This window comes from Poecilia latipinna, unplaced genomic scaffold (genome assembly GCF_001443285.1).
Source record: "Poecilia latipinna isolate Pla-1442-1.1 unplaced genomic scaffold, P_latipinna-1.0 Scaffold3120, whole genome shotgun sequence".
Classification (NCBI taxonomy): Eukaryota; Metazoa; Chordata; class Actinopteri; order Cyprinodontiformes; family Poeciliidae; genus Poecilia; species Poecilia latipinna.
This window is the reverse complement of record NW_015115736.1, coordinates 2,284-22,287: the sequence shown is the minus strand read 5'-3', so window position 1 is coordinate 22,287 and position 20,004 is coordinate 2,284. Positions and strand designations below refer to the sequence as shown.

The 20,004-nt window shown below is 40.7% G+C and overlaps 2 long non-coding RNA genes across 2 annotated transcripts; one reads left to right on the top strand and one right to left on the bottom strand.

Annotated features, from left to right (window-relative positions):
• Positions 1-7,649: 7,649 nt before the first annotated feature.
• Positions 7,650-15,791, bottom strand: LOC106940193 (uncharacterized). The gene is made up of 2 exons (XR_001423029.1): positions 13,842-15,791; positions 7,650-8,026 (listed from the first exon to the last, which is right to left on the bottom strand). It is a non-coding gene; the product is annotated as an uncharacterized LOC106940193 (long non-coding RNA).
• Positions 7,768-8,109, top strand: LOC106940194 (uncharacterized). Its single transcript, XR_001423030.1, has 2 exons — positions 7,768-7,843; positions 7,927-8,109. It is a non-coding gene; the product is annotated as an uncharacterized LOC106940194 (long non-coding RNA).
• Positions 15,792-20,004: the final 4,213 nt, after the last annotated feature.

Here is a 20,004-nt window from a genome sequence, read left to right as displayed (position 1 = left end):
GAACAAACATTGGTACTGTACGGTATTTAGCAGAAGCTAATGCTAAAGCGCTAAATGCAACCATGTTGATGTCAAAAGGAGAACGTGAGCAGACTCTCAAATCAATTCACATGTGAATTATTGCTTATATTTGTTTAATTAACAAATCTAATAGTTCATAAGCCTTTTATTTCTGGTACTTTCATTCGCTTCTTACATGCTTGCAATTTGCTGAACAAAAACAACAGAAGTTGAGGAGAGGAAACTGTCTTCACAACTTCAAAATAAGAGCATGAACATAAACATATAACTACTTGAAGAATGACACAGGTGTCAAACTTTATTCAACTGAAAGTTTACAAAACAGCAAAATAATTAGCTTGGCACTTAGCTGAGATGAAGCTAAGTGTGCTAAACATTTTTGCTCTTTAATCTGATTTTTCCCCACAAGAGCAAAAAAACATCCCAAAATGAAATGAACTGGATAACTATCGCTCAAATACTTCATGTGTGCAATAATTTTCTCATTATAATTCCATTAAAACCATTGGTGAGAATATATATATATATATATATATATTATGTCTTAATCAAAGAGAAAATGTGTTTTAAAGGCTAATATCTATCCTCTTATCTCTACTAGTCATTTAAGCTGAAAACAGAGATGGTTGACTTTGTTTTTTCGCTGCTGTGATCTGTGCTGTGATGTTCGTTAAAGCAGCAGTTCCTTATTTGGTGGGTGACATTTGCTTGAACAAATGGACGCAGCCATACATTCATTTTTAAAATGACAGATGGACGGGGCAAACGGCACTGAGCAACCAGAAACAACACTTCGGATTACATCACCACAAACCACCTGCCTTTCCTCTCCAAATACAGATATTTATGCCTTCTCTCCTTGTTCAATCATGGTGATAAAAGATCCACTGACTTGATGAAGGCCCAGAGATATCCAGAGCAAGTTAGGATAAATCTTTGGCCTATACAAAACATGTTAATTACATTTTTTGCACAAATCGTTCTTAAATAGGTTTCAGTCGGCTCAGTCCTGTCACTTTAAATCCAAATAAGATGCTGCTGGCCACGCCCCCAACTCAACATTTACATTCACACATAAAAATGGGTGCAAACAGTTGTGCAAGTATACAACCGTACATCTTTGAAAAGCAGAAATGGAGTCTCCTGCAGAACCAACAAGAACAAAGCAAGTGGTTTCAGAATGATATGTCATCAACAAAGCATTGTCTTTTCCAGCAGCCATTGTACAGCTCATACCACTGTAAAACCAGCTGACCAAACGTGCTGGAGCTCAGTTTGGGTTGCTAGGTAACGGGCAGGTTTATGCAATGACTAGTTTTCCAGACACCAAAAACATTTAAAGAGACAGCATATGTATTTTTCTGCACAATAAAGTTGCTATGCTACCTTCAGTTGTTATAAAAATGCTATCCCGTCAAGTCAAAGTTTATTTATGTAGTACATTACATGTAGTACAAAGAGCTTTACAACAAACACAACAGATAACCGCATATATCCGTGTATATAACCTTATAATGAGCTCAATAGTTCCACCAGGTGTTTGCTAATTACTGCAGGCTAGTCTGAAGGAGCTGCGCGGGGGAGGAGCTGCATCTCAAAGGCGAGGCTACGTCCACCCAGGCATTTAGCACAGCTGAATGGTTGCCATGGAGATTAAATGATTTCTCAAACGTGCATGAAAGAATCAAGGCAGCACTGCAAATATGTTTTTGATGAGAGAATAACATTATAACATGATGTAAAACTAAAAAAAAAGTCAATTTTAGATCATAGTACTCAAAAATGGCTGGATGGGTTTTTTCCAAAAACATGCAAAATATGAATTTTCCATAATAGGTTCCCTTTAACCAGCTCAACAGTTAGCAAAAAGTTATTAGCTCATTTTTACATGAGCTAATAGGAGAAGAGTTTAAAGGAAAGTCAGAAAACCTGAAGCCTACGCTAGGCCACGGCTGGGTCTGAGGCTTAGTGAGATAAATGTCACTTCTAACCCTGCCTTGGCCTAAGCAGCATAAATGAAGCGACCGTTCTCTCCTTATCATCAGCTGCACATGCACACTCCGCTCTCCGCTTCTCGCTCTAGAACAATTAGCCTTATGGCGGCTCAGAGCCTGTGAAATGTCATCCTGCCAGGTAAACTAGCTATTATATCACAAAGGCTGCAGCTGAGTCAATTATGCGGCATAGGAAAGAGGGGTAAAGAGCATTGGAGGATGAGAACGGCCCCAGAACCGGGGTGATGCGTTCAGTTCATCAGAGGCGAGGCCAGAGGGTCGGCGCTAACGGAGGCTGGGAGGAAGGAGAAACAGAGACGGAGGGCGTCGGTTCACAAGGTCTGTCAATGGTATGCTAATACGACATTTACTTCACAGCAGACCTCATGATCTGATCACAAAACACGTAAAGTTACCCAACAGTCTCATATGGGAGGTTATTCCTCCCTGCCAAGTTTATTAAGTTGAGTTTCATCCATATTTAAGGTAGCAAATACAAAAACAAGCCATATTTTCTGTTTCACTGCTTTTGGGTTTTTGATAGTTCACAATAAACAGGCTCAAGGATCTGTACAAATATTTTAAACCAGCAGAAACACATAAAACTTAAAATAAAAGCAAATGACTAGAAAGTTTCAAAACGAGACCTTTCAAAAAAACCTCCCAAATGTAACATCACAAATCAGCAGGATCCTCCCCTAGCAACGCCACAGAAACCCAGCCCGTTACCTAGCAACGCCACAGATACCCAGCCCATTACCTAGCAACCGAAGTTCAGCTCCAAGACGTTTGGTCACGTTACCATCCAGAAACCACATGCTGCATTCTTGTTGGTTGTGCTGGAGGCTCCACTTCTGCTTTTCAAAGATGTACAGTTGTGTTATTGCGCATCTGTTTGCAGCCATTTTCACGTGCGACTGTAAACGTTGAGTTGGGGGGGTGTGGCCAGCAGCAGATTATTTGGATTTAAAGTGACAAGACGCCATAAAACAGCTGATTGTGACCTGAGCAGACTAACATTTTATTATCTAAGAATAATTTTATACACAAAATGTTATGAACAAGTTTTGTATAAACCTGTTAAAGGAAGCAGAGTGGTTCACCTTTAAATGAAGTTTCTGAGGGGTTTAAGTTGTTGGTGTATTCACTCCTCCAAAAAGGCGATGCCAACATCGTCTCCACGGTTGACATTTTGCAGAGCATCACAACACATTAAAGTTCAGAAATGATTCAGAGGTGAGCGCAGTGAACCCCAAACTGTGAGGCGACTTCTAAAAGCAAACTTGTCACAGCTGCTGTCCTCTCAGACCAGATGGAGGCGGATGCACGGGGCTCGTGAAGGTGGCCCCTGAGGGACCCCAGCCCATCCCCTCCTCACCCCTGAACCGGGGCTGAGGCAGGGCAAACGGACCTGCTCTCTGCCTCTCGCCTGCTGCGTAGGCCACTTCCCCCCGACTCTGCCTCCTATTTACCCGTTCCCTCCCGCGGCGGACGGTGCCTAAATGCCAGCACGTTCCACCTGGACTTAGCCAAGCCTGTCCCTCCTGCGAGGGGGGCGAACGTGACACGCAGCGCCGAGAGCGCTCACCCCTGACAGGAACACAATGGCCCAGGGCTTAGCTGGCTGCATGTCTGGGTACAGATAATGTTTTTAATCGTGCAAAGTGGAAAACAGCTTCCCAGAACAATGAGGAACTGACAGAGCGGTCATTGGAAAATATCTGCTAACTCCTCGGGACGCACCAACATGAAAACACACATTACTGCGAATGCAAACAAGTGGCATCCGCATTTCTTTCTCACATAGTTACAAAACGAGGAACATTTTCCAATGCTGTCACATTAAGAATGTAAACTTAAATGTAATTTTGAAAAGCACGGTAGTGGCTACCAGAGGTGTGTAGAGTATCCAAAACATGTTTTTACCCAAGTAAAAGCTGGGCTGGACAATGCGGCTGAAAAACTTGTGATATAAGGGTCTCATATCAGTTGATATCAATAATTATTAATTAGTTTTTTGTTTTAAATATCTGAAATGTGAGGTGACCTTTCCTACTTTATCCACAACCAACAAGGACGCAGCAAATGGTTTGTGGATGGTAACTCAACAACAAAATAGTCTTTTTCCAGCAGCCATTGTACAGCGCATACAGCAAACCAGCTGACCAAAATGTGTTAGAGCTCCACTTTGGTTGCTAGGTAACGAGTGGAGTTGCACTGTGGTTGCTAGGTAATGGGGCAGTGCCTGCGGATTCGTGATGTTACATTCTGGAGGTTTCTGAAGTGTCTCGTTTTCCAGACACCAAAAACTCGACCTCATTGCCAAAAAGTGGCTCGGTAGTCTTTTATTATTATTTATTTATTTATTTATTAGCGCTTGGGCTTTTTTGAAGTACAAAAACTTGCCGTAATAAATAAAATAAATAATAAAGTATATTTATATTTATATATTTGAATTGAGTTATTTATTCATAAGGAAATTTAGCATGACTTTCTTTACAGAAAGAAAACAAAAGAAAAATACATTATTTTCAGATCAACATCCACCTTTATATTTGGATAAAAACACCTTATTTCCACCTAATGTACAGAATAACAAACACTTTCTGTGTTTGCTGTATGCATCTCTCTATATTTATTTTCCTGTGCAGCTCGTTCCTCCATGCAGGCTGTTGTAGCCAATTACTGCTGCTAGCTGCTCAGATGCTGTCGGGCTGAGTGGCAGCCTCCCCAGCTCGCCTACATCTGGGGTGTGAGGGGTACGTGTCGCAAACACTCACACGTCCTAGAAATTCACTCTGTTTATCACCTGCTGACATTCATATTCATGTCACTATGCCTCTCTGGCCTGAGCGAGGATTCAGCGCCTCGCTGACCAGCACACTGTCTAAAACCAACCCTTCTCTAATGTATCGATACTCTGATTTGCAAAGGTAACAAAGCAATTCATGCATTACTGTTCAGTATCTTTACTGGGCTAGAAGTTTATGTAAAATAATCTATTCTAAAGCTTGAGAGAATTTTTAATACATAAATTAACGTAAATAAAGCACAAAACAATGTATTTGTGTTTTACTTTCTGCATTCTGTGAAATTAAATTTGCATCCATCAAGATAAAAACCTGCAGTATTTAATTTTTAACATAATCTTAGGAAAAGACTCTAAATATTTAACTTTAGGAAATATGTAGCCTGTTTGTCTTTAAATAACTGGATGCTTAATTACAGAGATCCTCAGAGCGTAGACTTTGGAAATAGATTAAAGTCAAACTGCAGATCTATCCAGAACCGGCCCATATGTTAGTTTTTGGTTTTGTTTTTATGATGAGGAAGATGAGGGCTAGAATTGCAAAACTGAACATTTGATTCAACAAATATGAGTTTTCCAGAAGCTGTAAAGAATTAATCTGTGACATTTAAACAGAGGAAGCAACTTCTTTTGTTTTTTTTATAGTGACCAACATTTTGAAAATGAGCTTCTCACTGTGGACAGGATCTGTGGGAGAGGAGGCTAATGCTAATGCTAGCACCTTCTCTGTTTTTATACGACTTGTTGATAATTTGGAGATTTCATTTAATCGTACATTGACAAAACTCAGCTTTTCTCAGCTATTGTTGTAGATCATACTGACATGTAGACTGATAGAAAAGCTTTGCATCATTAGATTCATAATATTACACTTTTCCAGGTTTAGTTCTGTGGTCCAGATTTACTTTCATTCTATCTGAATCGTATTGAATTTTGCTTTTCTGTGATGAAAACATTTACTTTCTTCAGAATTAAGGAAAGGTCACAGATTTTTTTGGTCCAAATTATTTGGATATCTCTTCCCAGTTTGCAGATAACTTCAAAGCATATACCTAAAATATTTAAAAGAAAATCTTGCACATTGGGAAGTCTATTAAAATAGTCAGTTACAAGCATTTTTAAAGGACGGATTAACAACTACACATGAAACATGATTAGTTGGAGGTGTTTTTTACATTTTTAATAAATCACTTCTAAAATATCTGCAATTGAGACATTTTCTTATTTTTATAACCAACAAAATAAGCCAAAACTTTCTCTTCAATTTCTTAAAGTGACACACCGACAAGAACTTCATCCAATTTATCGAATCAGTCATGATTTCTCTTTAAGAATTATGAAATAAGCAGTTATAAAACATGCCGTCTTAAAGTTACAGACGATGTTGCTCATATAATTTTGAAATTTTTCCATCCATCCTTTGATGTTACTGAAACAGTCAACTCCGGGTGCGTTCCCTGGACAATGCAGACGTTTCCCAACTTTTCCCAAATCCAAAATATTTAAGGACAGAGAAGTCGCAACTCAAACAAAAGAAGCAAAATTCTTCATTTCTCTCGTTTTTAGATGATTATGAAACTGTGCTGAGCTTCTCTTTGCGGCGCACGTTAACCTTCGTGATGGGACTTGGCCCGTGTTGGTGTGTGTTTACTCATGTGTCTGTTGGCTGGTGTGTGTGAATCACAGGGGGCTTCTCTTCCCTGTTTGGCTCAGAGTTTGGCAGCCAGGCGAACGCTGCCATGCATACGGAAACATGCAGGAGTGGGCCTGGAATCAAGGTCAGGCCTGGAAAACGATGTAGGAACACTCGTAGGACCTGACTTTCTGCTGAGTTTGGCATTGTGTGTGCCGTCCCCCGAGGCCGCGGCCTGGAGTTTCCCTTCACAGTCAGCAGCACCAACCTGAAACGGTCTGCTGGAAGACGAGTCAGGGAAAATGTTTGGAGACTCCTGGTGTTCTGGGAAACTACAACCTCTTTTGGCAAGAATGCCTCCAACCTCTGTAAAAGATTAAAGCTGACCCGTTATGCTTCCTTGAATGGGTTTATGAGCTAAACAAAACATGTTCGTTACATTTTTGGGCCAAAATCATAATTAGATGATCAGATTTTAGTCCTTTAAAATGAGCAGTTTTAGGGTGTCTGTCACTTTAAATCCAAATAAGCTGCTGCTGGCCACGCCCCCAAACTCAACGTTTACACTCGCATGTGAAAATGGCTGAAATTATACACAATTATACAACCTTAAATATTTGAAAAGTAGAAGTGGAGCCTCCTGCACAACCAACGAGAAAATATTTAAGAGTAAATTACCTAAAAATATAAGAGATTTTAAAAAGTATGTTTTCTTTCAAACTGAAATCTTATTTTTGTAAAAAAAAAAAAATAGTATTATCTAGTTTCATGTGTGTAATTTTTAAAATGTGATGTCTGACTAACTGTGATAAGTCAACAACAAAACACTTGGCTCTTCCAGCAGCCATTGTACAGCACGTCCAGCGGTAAAACCAGCTAACCAAACGTGCTGGAGCTCAGCTGTGGTTGCTAGGTAACGGACGGAGTTCTGCTGTGGTTGCTAGGTAACAGGAAGCGCCTGCTGATTTGTGACATTACGGAGGTTTTTGAAATGGCTCGTTTTCCAGACAAAAAAAACATTAAATTATTACGAAGAAACAGTTGAGACATAAATGGAGATACAAAAAACTCTGAATTTTGCATGATCTCTAAAACCTGCTAGACAAAGAGCATTCTTCCCCAAACAAATTTCTCTGCATGTTAGTGACATACAGTTGTGTTGAAATCAGTCACATAATAGCAACATTATCCAATCAAAATGTTCAAAAACATCCATTTTACTCTCAAAATGTCAGGAGGACACTGACAGAAAGTACAAAGACACAGAGATCAGAGAGGCCCCATACCACTTTTGTGCTGACCTTAAAAAGAGAGGCGCACTGTGCAAACATCTGGTCCATCAGCTGGATCCTATGCATCAGCGGGCACAGGGACACACTGGGACAGGTTGGCGGCTGCCTTTGACAGCAACAGTTAATTTCCAACATAATCAATTTATGTGCAGCTCCATAATAACCATCTGTGTTCAGCATGAGGAGGACAGTCCTGAGGAAGAAAACGGCGCTGGTTGCTCCTCTTCAGCGACGCCAGGAGCAAAAAAGAGGAGAAGGAGGTGGAGGAGGCAGGAAACTAAGAGAAGAGGAGTAAAAATGCAAGTAAATCTAGAAAGAAAGAGTTACTGATGAAAACATGGAGCCGAGATAGAACAGGAACTAAAAGTCAAGGAGAATTTAAGGGTCATATATCATCATTTTTACAACCTTTCCTTTGTTTTCAGGCTGGTAGCTAGTTGATAATTTTGTATTTGACAAAAGCATGAAAGAAAAAGATGAACACAAGGCACAACAAGAATGAGCAAGGCCGCTACATTTGGAAGGCTGAACTCAGGAATCAGCGAACAATAAAACTTTAGCTCCATTAGCACTAAATTAACGTTTCCTGATAAATTCTAAAGCACCAATTTATCTTACTGTTTTGTAAACTTTTGTGTTGTGACACGTGGTTGAATTTAGCACTTTAGCATTAGCTTCTCCTGAATACTCTGTTGGAATAGCGCATTAGCATTAGCAGAACTGATGTTTGCGATTAGCGCTTTAGGGCCGACATAACTAACTTTTTAGTTAGCTGCGCCCACCGATGTGGATATGGATGATGACTGGCAGTGTGGAGATAGTAACAACTACGACACAATAAGGAGTTTTTAAAATGAATATTAATAAGTTGATTTATCCATTGAGGAGGAGGAACTCTAAATGAGAGCAGTAGTTTGGAGACGCAACCAACCAGAACTCTATGAAGGGATTTAAAAGCGCTCTGCTGTGAATTAATTCAATGCTAGCTGCTGTGCTAGCACAGTTAGACCAGCATTGTATTAAGCAATAAAACATCCTGTGTCCAATTTAAAAAGATAGTCCAGTCATCATCCATATTTGCATCGGTGGACACTGCTAACTAGAAGTTAGAGGACTAATCGTAAACATTAGTTCTGCTAGCGCTAACGCGCTATAGTAACATATTATTCAACAGAAGCTAATGCTAGAGCGCTAAATTCAACCATATGTCAAAGACACAAAAATTAGCAAAACAAAAAAGTAAATAAGTGTTTTAGGATTTATCAGGAAAATTTAACTTAAGTGTGACAAACATTTTCAAAGTTAGTAAAAATGCTCAGTCACTAAGTGAAAAATTAGCTCCTGTATTAGCGCATTAGCGGGTTAGCAGAAGTGTTATAAAGAGAAACTTGGCTACAGTATATTTTATTGTCATAAAACGTTTTAAAAAGTAAATAACTGCTTTGAAAACAGTGAAAATGTTTCAGTATTTGTAGGTGTAATGGTGAGTAACACATTTCCCGTTTAATTTTCTGGGTCAACGGGGTTAAACACACCAGATGCAAACACCTCAGATAAAGTTGGTCTCCTCCACTTTTCCCCGTTTTAATTTGGTTTTCCTACAAGGTTAGCTCGGTTGGCACTGGAACGCGGCTGTATCCTCATCCACCTCCGATGTCAGGATTTTCTGGGGAGGCGTCACTCAGGCGGTTCCTGAACACCTTGGTGAGCCAATTACACCGCAGCTGTCAGAGCCAATAGCAAGCGGCGCCTCACACTCCGACACCCACAGCTTGGCTGGCGTGAAACAAAACATGAAAACGGAATCCGGCTCTGGCGACCTTTCACCCCGCAACATGCAATTTTCATAAGAGTAATCAGCATAATGTCCCGGCTCCTGCAGATCGCCTCTGACTTGTTTTGACCTCAAAGATTTTTGCATTTTGAGATTAATTTAGTAAACAGAAGTGATTTAATGGCTTTGTAAGTTGGAATAATAATATATTTTAAATGATTCTGGTATGATTTGTTTCATTTTCAGCAAAAATTTTGAAATTTAGGGGCTCAAAAGTTAGCAATAGCATAGCATCTGATTATTTGTATTTCATATTTTTCCAAACAAAATGTATAAATTAGATAAAAAGTTTTTGAATGTCTTAGACTTTTGTGTAAACTAACCTCAACAAATATATTTTTAAATTACAAGAATAAATTCATATTAGAAAAATAAAGATGCAATATTACCAGCAGAAAGTAATAAATAAATAAAAAGTTGTTTTAATGAGAAGAGCTTCTATAGAGCGATTCTTTCTTTGAATAATTTGACTGATTATTTCCTTATTTTTAAAAAACAATACTCCAGTATAACTTTACAAGACGCTCAACGTTCCCCGTTTTAAAAATTTCTAATAAAATTACTGCTTCATTCTCCTAATATTATGACTTTATTCTGGTAACATGATCATTCTCGTGTTTTGTCGACTTTATTGTTGCACAACTATATGTTTTTTCACTTGTTTGACTATTTTCCTAACCTAATTCCTGTAATATTTTGACTTCATTCACATATTTAGATTTTTTTTCTCATAATATTTAGACTTTTCTCGTAACATATTGAGTTTCTTCCTGTCATTGCATTTTATTTCTTTACCCAGCCCTAATACGAAGTATTAATAGGTACAATTTGAAAATTCTCTGTAACCGACATGACTTCCTCCGTTACGCTTTATGTCTCATTTTATGCTGTTGCTTTATGTCAGCAGCGGCATTTCCATTAGAAATGAGAACAAAACTTTGACAATTTTCAGTTAATTAAAAAAAAAACACAATTTCACAATTGCTTTGTTTTTATTAAACAAGAAACAATTAAAATCAGACATTACGTTATAAGTCATTAAAACCCTGCCATCCTCCTAACACTTCCTGTTGTCTTCTTCTTCATGAATGATAAAAAAAATTGTCTTATTTTGCAAAATAAACCAATATCAATGTCTTTTTAAAAAAAGTGTATTTCCAAACGTCAAACTGTCAGTGGAAACAAGTTGAGAGATTTACTTCACCACTTTCACGCTGTTGCTATAGTAACCATACCTAAACACTGATTTTCTGATATTCTTCTCTTTCAACCCAAACAAACGGTAGCTGAAACCATCAAAGCAAAGCTCAGGTGTTTAAACGGGTCCTTAAAAATATAAATATATATATTTAATCTGCTGCGCCGTCCATCCAACCTGTGATGCATTATACATGTGCTGCATGAATGTCCATGTGTCCCTGTACATCCTCCGCCGTCCTAATTGACATGCATCAGGCCTTAGCAGCTGTGAAGCTTTCTGAGCGTGTGTGTGTGTGTGTGTGTGTGTGTGTGTGTATAGCTCTCAGCAAAGCCCTTGCATCCTCTAGGCCACCTGGACATAATGGCCTTCAGCTGCCACCATCACCACCAATACAAGCAGCAGCAGGAGCCGAGAGAGAGAGCCATTTCCAACACATGCATTCATTTTCTTTCTATCAAACATGGACCTCTGCTGTTGTGTGTTTGGCAGTGTGCTAAAAAAACGAACAAAAAGGAAAAAACACAGGTTCCACGTTTAGCATACAAAGGCTGTTTTCTTTCAGGTCTTTAAACATGTCCCTAAGTCAAACTGGAAAAACCAGCAGTCTGTCCTGGATTCTAAAAATGTGGATTTTCTTTGTGGTTTTAATGAATTTTGGGTCATTTAGGAGTTTAGAAAGTTTTAAAATGGTCACCTGATTCTGAATCCAAGGTAAGGAAATCCTGGACATCCAGAACCAGTAAGAGACCAGGGACTTACCAAGTCACCTGGAAGGTTTCGGAACAACATTTTGCTTTTCCTCCCAAACTTTTTCTCTAATCTGACTTTTGGTAAATTAGTTTAAGGTTTGTATAATTTAGTTTTTATTCGCTCGCCTCTGAGCGGTGTTTGTAATCTGTATTCCACCTACAACCTTCAGTCTGGTTTGGTTGAAGAGAACTTTGACCGGAGACCGCTCCAAAAGCAGGAAGTGGACTACAGCACAGGGCATTCTGGGTAAATGCAACCAAAACAAACCTAGGAGAAATGAGTCGTGGTTTTTAGCCAAAGACTAAAGAGAAATCCTCCAAATGCTAAAATCTGACGCCAATCCGTTTTTGTTTATATTTCATGAAGAAGGAAGTTGCGCTCAGTGAGGTTTTTGTGTTGCTTCCTTCAGTGGTTCTTGGTGCAGCGCCCCCACAGGCCAGGTGGGGAACTGGTTGCTCAAAGGGTTTGGTTGGTTTGAACCTCAGCAGCTGAAAATGTAACAAATGTTGCGTTTCTCCCCCAACCAAACTGAGTCTATCAGGTATGAAAACACCCTAAACTTCAATAATTCATAAAAATATTTGTGTTTTAAAGCTTAAGTTAAGGATACCAGCTGAAAAAAACTAGATATATGCTGCTGCTGGGGTGTGTGTTTCTTTGAGGTTCCCATTTCCCTTAAAGAAGTTTGATTTCCCTGTCGGTGTCTCTTTGTTCATACTGAATATGTGATCTGTGTGTGTACATTTTGAATCCTCTTTTTTTCTGCCCTGCCTTCACGTCTTGATTCGTTTTTTTTCCTCCTATATCAGAAGCCTTTGATTCTGTCCTGCTTCTCAATTCTTCATGGAACCTCAGCATTTCAAAGAGTTTCCCTCTCCCCCTCCTCCGCCTTCCCAGGCGGAGCGCCGGCCAAGTCTGAGAGGGACTGCCCATCAGAGGTTGGCTGCTATCACAGGGGGGCCGCGTGTCTCCAATTCAGGTCAGCCTTGGCTACAGACGGGGACTTAAAAGCGAGCCACAACGCGTCCTGTGATCCCAGTAAGCACGCTTGTTAGTGGAATTGATAACGCACCCATACACCTGGGTCCTCTGAAGTTGGCATGGCATTTTAAAGGGGAAGACGGGGAGCCGGGGCAGCCAGCTACCGCGTGCGAACGTGTCAAACCAGAGAGAAGGAGGGATGAGTCGGGGGATGGAGAAAGGTCTTTTTGGCATGTGACGAAACAGAATATGTTTGCGAGAGCGACCTAGAACATTGTGGAATTATGTACAAATGCAGGGCATATGGCAGGGAACCATTCTGAGAATCCTAAATACGCTTTGGCTCCATCGTGTTACACCCTGTAATTTCTTCTTGTGAAAAGTTTGAACATGTAAATCACATCCGGACCGCCGCAGCTTCTTATTCGGCCTTCCAGGCTCCACAGCAGATCCTTAAACATGACAGTCGTGTGATTAAATGTTATTTTATCTGCTGAAGTTATTATTTCCACAAACACATTGGAAAGAGTTTGTGCTAAAGTGTAATTTTGAGTTTATTGCAAGTTTTCTGTAAAAATTGTGAAAAACATTAAGTGATGCTAACTCCCACCTGCAGGTGGCAGTGTTTCTTATTTCTACGCCACTGCTTCCTCTGCTTCACTTTCAAGTGAAAAAATCTCATTTGCTGCCATACAAAACGCAAATATTACAAAATTCCTTGCAAATATTTCTACGTTAGCTCCACAAAAACTTTTATTTTTATAACAAAAAAAAAAAAAATCACAAAATCCCTTCAGGGCTGATCAATGTTCAAAATGTCCAATATTATTTGATTTTAAGAAATACTTATTGAATGCAGAGATGGCTATTTATTAATATGTTAGCCGTTTGTTTATGGGTTTTATCATTACCTTCTGCCACAACTACCCTGCAAAAACACAAAATCTTAGCAGGTAGATTTTTCTAGTGCACACTTTTATAAATTAGCACCACAAAATCCTTGATTTTGATTACAAAAACAAACAGAAAAACAGTTGTGAAATCCTGGAGAGACTAAATGTTAAAAATGTTCCACATGACAGAAGAGACAGATATTTAGTGAACCTGATCAGTTTGTTAATGGATTTACATTCACAGTGTTGATCACCTCAGAGGATGACGGCCTGACGTCACGCTCCATGTTTTTCTCTGCGTGCGTTTGAAAAGTCGCCCCTGCAGCTGCTCCGACGCGCCTCGCCGTTCCCAACCCCAGCGACGGCAACGCGAGCGGCGCTCTCAGATGCCACATTTATGATAATCAGAGTATAATTCATTTATTGGGCCTACCTTTGCCATGTGTTGACCCCACGGCCATGTTGCCAGCTCACATCTGGCTGCGTGGTGCGCCGCGCGGGCCTGGATGGGATTTGCCCCCGGTGATGGGGCATCTGGGAGGCCAGATGAAGCTGAGGCTTGATGAGGGCTTTGTCTATTATGGATATGGGGCTTTATGGAGACATTGACAGCTGTGCATTGACAGTCTCTTGAGCAGGAGGCCTACTTCAGCAGTTGAGCTCTTTCTGTTGTCTAGAATGCAGAAAACAAACACAGAGCTCTAAATGTTGGACGGGTTCGGTTGGCGCCGCGCATTTTAGGGCAAGAGGTGAGAAAACTGGACTGCAAGGTCGACGAGTTCTTGGTTTTTATTTAACCTCAAAGAAATGTGTTCAAATTACTGAATCCCTTCAAAACATAACCAAAAACAACATTCATACTGCAAAAACACAAAATCATGCCAAGTATTACTGACTTGGCATGATTTATTCATGTTAAAGAAAAACAAGATCCGTCAAAACGATCCAGGACTCAGAAAAATGCATAACACGACCGCCATCATGGACATTTGTCCTTCTTCACCAAAAGATTCACAACAAACGACAAGTTTGGTTTGTATCTTCATCCCTGTGATTATTTCTGCAATGAAATCCACAGAATAAGGCGACCAACAGGAGCTGCGGAGTGAACCGCTTTCTGAGGAGCGTAAATCACCTGCAAAGAGTCGAGATCCTGCTGAAAAGTTACTCTAGTCTAGAAACAAAAATACTTTAGCTGCTCGAAGTCATGAGGCGCGTCTTGTTGTGCGACCCAACAGCGCTAAGTGACGAGTTCGAGGAAATAGACGCATCTACAGACCAAGCCGAGCCGTCGCGCTCCAACCTTCCCTCCTGCCCGCCATTTGTGAAGGATTTGGGGATTTCATAATTTCCTGTTCTTTCTGAAAAGGGGGATGGCAGCACCTGGTCCGCACAGCTGTACTTCATTTAGAGAGCAATTTGAAAAGAGCGAGGGGGAGAGGAGAGGAGCGAAGCAGCCTTGTCATTAAGGGCTCCAGAATGGCCTCCGTTTGTTAGACACATGGCACAGAGTTAATGCTGCTGAATGGGGAATAGGCGCTGTTGATGCTGTCACAAATTTCTCATAAGTGCTATGACATCTGAAAAAGCCACTCCAAGAGCAGGGAGGTGGGGAACAGGGGGCTTCAGATTTTCCTTATCAAAGACGTTTTTTTGTAGGTAATTGACAGCTGCGGCGAGGATGTAAGCATGTTTCTGACGGCTAAGATGTAGCTTCTATTTGTGTACCAGTTCATCCTCAAGTTTGTTGTGTACGCAGGTGAAGGCGTACACAACGAGTTGACAGTGAGAATAATAACCAGGGCGTTGGTAAACGAAGGTGATGCAAAGGTTTGCTGCGCGGTCGCTCCTAATTGATTGCGACGCGCGCATGTGAGGCGGGATCAAAGCAAACGCTTTATTGCCACATCACACATCACCCGGCTGCATTTTCAATTCTACCAATCTGTCCAAACAGTCACATAAAATCCTGCGATGAAGAGATGCAGCGCTCCACCCCTCCTCTTCCTCATTCTCCACCTCTCTCTCTCTCAGCGATTTTTCAAGTGGTAATAAGTGATGCAAGAGCCACCGGGGCAGTATGAAAACACGGATCCGCGGGGGTAAAAGCAACTTCCACAACAACTTGTCAGAGACGTGACGGATGTTAAAGAAGTCAACAGGAGGTGGTGAAATTCAAGTTTGTGTGGCAGGAAATATGTCTGTTAAAGAGAAAACTTGAGTTTTCAATCAGTGGGTGGTTGTTGGTCTTCAGTACCGGCGTCACGTGGAAACGAGCTTTTAAACGAGAACGGCTTGGTGTTTTTGTCCCTGATGGTCCGGTAGACTCGGTTTGATTTTGGACCAGAACTCCATCATCTGCTCCACCTCCAGCTGCTGTGGTTCTGAGTCAAACCAACCTGTTCCCCTCCTGGCCTGTGGGGGCGCTGCACCAAGAACCACTGAAGGAAATGACGCAAAAACCTCTGAAGTCATTGAGTTCAAAGTGGAAACAAAATGGAGTATGGTCAGTTTTTAGTAGTTGTAGGATTTCTCTTGGGCCTTTTATCCCGCTAATGCTAAGCTAATCCGTTTGTTTTGGTTGAACAAGATGCTGAGCTTATTCTTCACCAAATGGAAACAAAAATTGTCACGTTTTAGCGGTTGGAGGATTGTGCTAAAGACCACGACACATTTCTCCTGCTAGCGCTAGGCTAGCATGTTTGTTTGGAGGTATTTAACCAGAATTCCCTGCGCAGAGGTCCACTTCCTGCATTCGTAGTGGTCTCTGGTCCGCTTAGCGTTCAGATATGCATTTGAGCTGAACCAAAGTTCACTTCAGTTAAACTGAGACACAGGTTTGTTTTTTTGGTCTGCTTCAGAGTTCATACTTCTCCAAACGAACCCGACACAAGTTCACTCCGGTTTGAGTGAATCGAACTCCGATGATTAAAGTCAAATTAATGAGAATAAAGTCAAATTATTATGAGAATGGTCATATTTCCAGAATACAGTCGCAATTATAATGACTTTATTCTTGTTTTTGTATTATTTTTACATTTTCTTAGCCTTGCTCTAATACTCCGTTGTAGCAAAATAAGCCAAATTGTCAGTTTTCACCCGGCAGCTTCCAGGGTGTGACTAGATGAAATCTATTTTATTTAGAGGGAATTTATTAAAACACACATGGCTGTAAAGTGGAGTGTTGCTCACAGCTGTGTTTTTCAGCATCCTGCAGCTCTGCGCTGCGCACCGTTACTGTGGGATGTTGGTGTGCAGATCTGAGAGCGAGTCTGTGGGCTGAATGTAATATCAGCAGCACCCCAGTTGGACTCGCCATACTGGGCTCAAACAGAGATCCGCGCAGAAAGAAACAGGACACACACACACATAAACACCCACACACTCGCCAGGTGTGTGATCCGCAGTCTTAGCGAGCCGAATGAGTCAGAAAACAAACCATAACACCGCGCTCGGGCTGCATAATGCATGCCGAGCCAGAACTGGATCTCTGCGGCGCCGTTTACAGAAAACCCCAACAACTCGATGAGATCTGTATGAAAACTTGTGAGTGGGCTGTGCTGTTTGTCAAGTGTTCCTTTGGCAGGGCAGCGGCGGTGAGGGGGCGGAGGGCGGCGTGGGTCAGGGGGGCTGTTGGCTGCTCTCCTCCCTCCTGTCAGCCCCCTCTCTCGGCCAGGCAGACAGGCTGTGTTGGGCGGCCCGGCTCCTCGGTAGCAGATGCGAGCCCTCATGTCAGAGGCAGGCAGTGGCCCGACGGAGAGCCGCTCGTGCTCATACCTCATTGAGCCATCTCCCCTAGCAGATGGCGCGCTGCTGCGGGCGCTCCTCTCCCCGATAATTACCAGGCCTCGCCACAGATGGAAATGTCAGTCAGCCTCACAGGTCCTGGTTCCTGCCACTGCCTCCGTCCACGGCCCCTCTACCTAGGCCGGGCGCTGCCAACACTCACCATGTGTTCGGTGACTGCTGACTAGGCAGGCAACAAAAGAGAAATCCGTCCGCATGAATATTCATGCGGGGATGTTAGGTGGCGCGCTGCGGACCAGCCGGGGCTCGGCCAGTTTGTGACACCAATGTTCAGCCGGTTTTTTCTGTCTTCCACTTTGAAACTCTGTTGCTGTTCAGGTTTCCTAACTTCACACCGACCGACGCTCCTTCATCACTCCTCTGCACGCTGTAGAGCTGGTGTCAAACTCGAGGTCCGGGGGCCAAATCTGGCCCGCCACGCTGTGGAAAGTGGCCGTGGACTTGACACAAAAACTACAACAGAAAAACAGTGGAAAACAAATGTTTTGTTAAATTCACAGAAAGCTTTGTAAACCGTCAAAAAATGGTTATTGTTTTTTTCAGCAACAATATGTGAGAAAAGTCACATTTATTAGTTAAAACCACAAATGGTGGTAAAAAAAAAATGTTGTTGAAAAACAAATCATAACGTTACATTGTACTTTTTACATGATCTTTTTCATAGACTGTAATGTAATTCGGTTGTGGCTTCAATCATGGTAAATTAGTTTACATATTCTTTAGCAGAGTTAATTACGTAACAGCTGCCAGAGTCTTCTGGTAAATGCAACACTTTTTACAGTGCGTAGCTTTATAAAGAACCTTGCAGATAACAGTTGTGTGATTAAAGGCAACCCACTGTGCTTCCTTAGACAGGCTAGGATATTTCTTTGTGATGTTAAATTCTGGAAGTTTTTGAAACTGCTCATTTTTTAGACACCAAAAACATTAATTTATTGGTAAAGCATAACTGACTGTTTGTTTTAAGTGCTTGGAATGTTTTTGGAGATTATAAAGACTCAAATGTAAGAACAAAAACTAGCAAGATGTTAATTTTACGAAACAGATCTCCTTTAAATATGATCTTTTTTAGTCAAATCAAAGCAGGTTCTATCTGTGCCAGCATCTGTATTTTTCACCAATATTATGGTGAAGGTGTTCTTAGGAAAAGCTCATTTATTGTTCGGAAAAGTTATTTGTAAGTTAGTTTTGTCTTATTCCAAGTGTACTGAGATGTTTCCACTAGAAATCAGACTAGAGATACTTGGTAAGACTTTGTGTTTTTGCAGTGTAGCACTGGTGATCTTGATTTGGCCCAAAATGGAAATGATTTCTGACAGCCCTCCTTCAGAAGGTGAAATTGTACCTACTGCTTTGTACAGTTGTGGAACGGCATATTTAGGAGATTAGGATAACTGTGTTTGCAAAATGGATTAATTCTAGCAGATGCCAGGACTAACCCCCACTTATCTGTGATAAGGTGACCAGATGTCTCAGCTTGGCAAAGGAAACACACTCTGAGTTTTATTACTCGGCGCCAAAGCTTCCCCCGAGAAATTTTCTGTGTGCGCGCTCAGATAATCTACCTTCGCAGAGAACAAGGCGACAGGGTTTTGCCTCTTTGTGTGTTTGTCCGTGTTGCCTGGTCGCAGCGAGCCGGAGGAGATTAAACCCAAGTAAATACCTGAGTGCCTGAGTGGCGCAGAGAAATATCTAAATAAGGAGAGGATTACTGGAAATATCGTTTTAGCGAATTTATCTTGCTGTGATTCTTCCCAGTGGAAAACAGCCTGGAAATTATTTTCCCATCAACAAAGAGCTTTGCTTTGGTTATTTTTTCTTTAAAGGAATCGTTTACTACCTTTTCACATTTTCTCACTTCTATTTTCAGCTGTTGCCACAAATTCCCAGCTAAATGTTGGTCTGAACTTTGACTAGGCCATTCTAATCACCTCATAACATCCCTGGGTGTATTTATTTAGGCTGCTACTACTTAAAAACAATATTTAAACAACTTGTCTCTTTGTTGATAAATGACGACGTTTTGAGTTAAATATTTACGTTGATGCTAAATACTTTTGCTAACTTGCTGTTTATTTAGCAAACTGAATATTTAGCTAATTCAGAGCATTAGCTTGCCAGCTAAAGTAAATACTTAGCTTGATAACATAATATTTAGCTTCCTAACTAAATATTTAGTTCAAAGCTAAATATTTAGCCTCTAAATATCAGCTAGAGTAGTTGAGGTTGCTAGGTAGATATTTAGCTTCAAACAATACATTTAAAGCTAGCTAAATATTTAAAGATTAAGCTAAATGTTTACTTTGATGCTAAAAATTTAACATCAAGTCAAAAATTAGTATGCTCAGTGCTAAATATTTAATTTTGAGTTATTTAGCTTGCTCACTAAATAGCTAATTCAGAGTTTAATATTATGTTGAAGCTAAATATTTTAGTTAATTTGCTATTTAGGAAGCTAAATATTAGTTTGCAAGCTAACTAAATAATTAGTTTGAAGTTAATTATTTAGTTTGCTAACTTAATGCTTAGTTTAAATCTAAACTAAATATTCAGCTAACTATGAGCGAAATGTTAAATTTTGTGCTAACTTGCCATTTATCTAGCAAGTTAAATATTTAGCTGTACAATATGTCTGCATGACGGAAAAAATTGTCTCTCAAACGTGAAAAAAACAACTAAGATTTATCTTAATAAATGTTTTATTATTCCTAATATGACAGAAATACAGCAGCAGTATCCTAAATGTTGACTCTTCAGAGCCACAGCCCCTTAAGCATCATGTTGCGCCC